Source organism: Orycteropus afer, unplaced genomic scaffold, assembly GCF_000298275.1.
Source record: "Orycteropus afer afer isolate SDZICR_OR568_19922 unplaced genomic scaffold, OryAfe1.0 scaffold00111, whole genome shotgun sequence".
In the NCBI taxonomy this organism is placed as follows: Eukaryota; Metazoa; Chordata; class Mammalia; order Tubulidentata; family Orycteropodidae; genus Orycteropus; species Orycteropus afer.
Genome location: NW_006921698.1, coordinates 3,313,294 through 3,318,276, shown reverse-complemented (window position 1 = coordinate 3,318,276; position 4,983 = coordinate 3,313,294). Strand labels below are relative to the sequence as shown.

The 4,983-nt window shown below is 35.3% G+C and overlaps 1 protein-coding gene across 1 annotated transcript in view; it reads left to right on the top strand.

Moving 5' to 3' along the window:
* The window catches only part of MDGA2 (MAM domain containing glycosylphosphatidylinositol anchor 2), a 1,222,586-nt gene that overhangs the window by 236,309 nt on the left and 981,294 nt on the right, over positions 1 to 4,983 (top strand).

The window sequence follows — 4,983 nt, the reverse complement described above, 5'->3', positions numbered from 1 at the left end:
TCAGTGTGCTGTACTGAATAGGCTTACCTGTTTCTGTGATGCTGGAAGCTATGCCACCAGTATTTCAAATACTTTGCTCCTTTATTACAGTTTTAAAAAAAAAAAAAAGCACCTCAGTGCCATCGAGTTGGTCCCGACTCATAGTGAACCCTCCTGGGGTTTCCAAGGTCATATCCCAACAGAATTAGATTGCCCAGTCTACCTTCTGAGGAGCAGCTGGTAGGTTTGGACCACTAGCCTTCTGGTTAGCAGTCAGATACCTTATGAACAATGCCACCATATAATATTGTGAAAGTGAGATTTGGCAATTATTATGTTCATCTGATCTGTGTAGAGGAGACAGACTACATCATCTGATTTAGTTTCATTTCATTGTGATAGCATGACCAAAGTAGGAGAGATGAAGTCTGGCCACTCTTGCTTCTAAGGAGTATTCCATCTGTATTTCTGCCAGGACAGATTTCTTTGTTCTTCTGGCAGTCCAGGGTATATTCAATATTTTTCGACAAAACCATAATTCAAAGTCATCGGTTCTTCTGCTGTCCTCTTTATTGATTTCCAGCTTTCACATGCCTATGAGGTAGTTGGAAATACTATGAATCGGGTCAGGCACACTTTATTCTTCATAGTAAAACCTTTCCTCTTTAACACTTTGAAGAGTTATTTATTTTGAGCAGATTTGCCCAATGCAATATGTTGGCTGATTTCTTGTCTGTTGCTTCCATATGCACTGATTGTGGATCCAAATAAAGTGAAATCTTTGACAAATTCAGTCTTTTCTCTCTTTATTGTGATGGTGCTTGTTGGTCCAGTTGTAAGCATTTTTGTTTTATTTATGTTGAGATATCATCTATATTGAAGAAGCCTAGTATTATGGAAATAGTAAGTTTATTGTTGCTCATCTAATTCAGTAGGATCTTCAGTGGGGCACATAAGGCATTTGGTTGCTAATCCCAATGTCAGCAGTTGAAACCCACCATCTGCTCCATGGGAGGAAAATGAGGCAATCTTCTTCTGTAAGATTTACAGCATTGGAAACCCAATGGGGGTCACTGTGATTTGGAATCAGCTTGACAGCAGGGGATTTGGTTTGCTTTGGGTTTTATGTATTTCTTATAGAAAGTATTGCATTCAGTGAAGTCCTTAAAATACTTAACTGGTCTGTCAAATTTAAAATAATATTAGATCATGTGGTCTGACCATACATTACCTATAGTGATGAGTATTCTTTTATAAACTAAATTCTGTTCAAATGAATGAATGAACCCAGCTAGCCATAAGTTATTTTTCCCATCGTTGAAATACAAAATATTTTCTCTGAATCAATGTTGTCTTTTTTCCATTTTCTATACTAAATCATAATTTTGGACATTTATTCTGTGACCACTTAATCAAGAGCATAATCTCTGTCTGATTAATATTTCAGTTTTCTGAAGATCCAGGCTTACACACTGAACAAGATAGAGGCTTAATGTTTGCTAAATAGATGAATGATTGAAAAAATTAGCCCCACCTTCTGTTTTTGTCTGTGTGTTAGCTGGTGAGACAAGAAACAATAGAAAATTTGATTGCCCCCTTGTGTTCATTCCACAACAAAATCAAAATTTTAAGTACAGTAATACTAGAAAATTAAAGATTATGTGAACATGGGGAACAAATGTTTAGTTACTTAGATGATTTGGGATATCTTAGCATGAGGAAGCTTTGGAGGGGAAGAGGACTGTTAATTAATTTTTGACTATGGGCCTTAGTCACTATTCTAGGATTGAAAAAAAAAAATTCAGTCACCTGTGGTGGTTATGTTTATGTGTCAGTTTGGCTGGGCTTGGTTGAGTGGCTGGGCAGCTGGTGGAAGTTATTTCCCATGATGAGACTGGCGATCAACTTCATGGTGGGATCTACCACAAGCAGCTGAGTAGCTGCCTTGGGGAATGTGACCTGCTTCCTGTATGTAAGCAGGAACCTTGGGGAAGCTTATGGCACATTTGGATCCTGCATGTAGCTGTGTCGTTCAGCAGCCTGCCGTGCTCTGCCGACCTTGGGACTTACAATGAACTTGAATTAGTGACCTGCCATGTGATTTGGTAACATCGGGACTGTGCCATTTTATTTGTCAACCTTGGGCTTTTCAGCCTCAGCAGCCAGCAGCTGTCTGAGTGAAGAAATGACTCTAGCTCCAGTGGGCTGGGAGCAGGAGGCAGAGCTGGACCCCAAAGTTGACGGCCTTTCACCCAGCCCCTAGAGCCTGGTACTTTGAACTTGGACTTAAAACCTCCAAACTGTAAGAGAATAAACTCCTGTTTGTTAAGGCCATCCCATTTGTGGTATATAGTCAGAGTGGCACTAGGTAACCAGAAAACTCATCATTCTATTATGATTATTTCCTAAAACTCAATTTGTCTTTAGAAAGCGATTCGATTTGTTTATCTATCCATATATCTATCCATATATCTTTATATATACCTGCTGTCAGATTATCAAGGGCCAATTTTCCCACTTGTTTAGTGGACAAATGAAAAACAAGTCAGTAGTAGTTTCTGAGCAAGGAAGACTTTTAACAGCAATCTTTTCAGTTGCTGTGAAGCATTCTTCTTCTGTATTGGAAGTGTGCAGCTAAACTTTGGAAGAAGTGCCTGCACCTGCCTAACCATTCCATTCCTATGAGAAGGAAAAGTTATTCTACACGGGTATCAGTAAATCATAGGACCCTTGGATAACTGTGATATTTCTTACTATCAATTAACTCATGTTTATGGATTTTCACAATTTCCTCCTTTGTAACTTCATATTCTATATTTCCTCTTTCTTAAAAATGTACAACTTAGCACTCTCACAATGCTTTTCTATCTTTTTAGCACCTCTCTCTTTTATTTATCTAAATGCATATAACGTTGTGAGAGTGAGATATGGCAATTATTGAGTTAATCTGATCTTTTTAGAGGAGACAGACTACATCATCTGATTCAGTTTCAAAATGAGTCTTATTTATTCCTCAAAGAGGTATTATATGATGCTGTCAGTCACCAGTTATTGAACAGAAACTTATTTTCTTGAAATGTATTCTGAGTAAGATTCTTTTTCAGTGATTTTATTTCTTGAACTGCGCTGATAGTATTTGCTTTAAATAAAATGTTTTCAAATTACTAAAGACGATTCTCCTCTCTCTATATATGCCTGCTATTGTTATTCAGTAGAGTTCAACTCTACTGAAAGTGAGAAAGTGATTTGGTATAAATAACAGAAACAAGAACAGAAAATTAGAATTCAAAAAGATTTCATATTATCTAACCCCAAGAGCTGTAATTTATACACAGTTTGTGAGCAAAAAAGGCTCACTAGTTTCATTGTTGTAGGCATTTATTTGGGAATAGATTTTTATCCTGGTTTTGAGACACTATCATTAAAGCAGCCCTCACAGTTTCATTTTCCTTTTCCTGATTAGAGGAAGGTGTATATATTCAGTCTTTGTTAGAATGTCTACAGAAAGCAACTTCCACGAAAGTGTACAAGAGTGTGAAGACTGCTGAATAATTTCTGATCTTGTAAGTAACATGATTTTTAGAAAATTACCCACTAAGATGTAAGGAAATGCTGGTGATTGGCTTCAGCTATGTAAGGAAGAAAAATATATCCTAGGGAAAAAAAGAGAGCTAAAGACATATTGAAACTTGATATAGTGTGGAGATAAGCAAATTTTGAGTGCTTACATGACCTTTATGGGATTGCATTTGTCGCTTCCTATTTTGCTTTACAAAATGAGGGTGACAACTATCCTGGATGCTTATAAAGTTTTATTGGATAAACGACATAAAAGAAAAGACTTGATAATTTTAAAATTGTATTATTTAAATGAAATATATGCAAAGGACTATTTGGATACCAGGACCATTTATTTATTTTCTTCTGACTTCCCAGTGTAAACATTTTATTTATTATTGTCATTTCCACCAAATATATGGGAGAATGGAGTAAAAATGGCACAAACAACTACAACAAAATAACATTTAGGATATTTGATCTGTGTCAATTCCTTTAGTAAGCTGTCAATTCTTTGGGTATCCAGGGCTTGTTTAATAACAAAGTGAATCCTTAAAGATGTACTGAGTAAAGTTATCATGAATTCAGTACAGAAATATAACTTAATGAAATTCACATATAAATTTGAAGAAGGAAACATTTAAAATGCCTTTGTTTTCTAAATGCTAGTTTTCAATGTTGTAGTCTTACTTTGTTTCAGTGTCATTTCTATTATTGTCAGGTTTATTCAATCTTCAAATTGTAACAGCATAGGAAGGGACTGTAATTGACCTGATCTCTGTTAATATTTTTAGCTAAATATGCATCAGAATATATACTAGGACTGGGCTGTGTAACTGGTTGTAGACTCAGAATGGTCCACAAGTAGGATATTTCTTCATTAGGTTGTTTGGTCAATTATCAAATCATAACTTTGTCCCATCGTTTATATTGGGACACCTATTTTTGGTTTGAAGAAAGACTACAGTCATTTGTCTATGTCCAATGATTATGGAATGTGTATTTCCCATGATGCATATTTCTCTTTATTTTTCATTGTCAACTTCTGATGGGCAGAACTAGATTAATCATAATCCTTGGTTAAATTCATACTTTATTGTTCTATGCAGCCTTACTTATTTATCATCTGCAAAATTTCTTAATTCCTAATAAGTCTTTAGTAGGCATCCACTAACCAAATGTAAAATGAGAACTAAGACCTTGGCTATGACTTCTTTTGTTTATGTAGTGTTCCCTCATCCCTTCCTTCTCAATGTAAATTTTTTCTCTTGTTCTTGCCAGTGTAGTTTTAGTTCGTCAATATATGTTCCTAAAAGTTAGTTTATTTTCATTGCTTTTAATTTTGTAAAAAGAGTAAACTACTTTTTCTGATGCATTATTAAGAAACTTCTAGAACAGTGATTAATCACATATATAAAGAAGTACTCAAAAAAAAAAAAAAAAAAA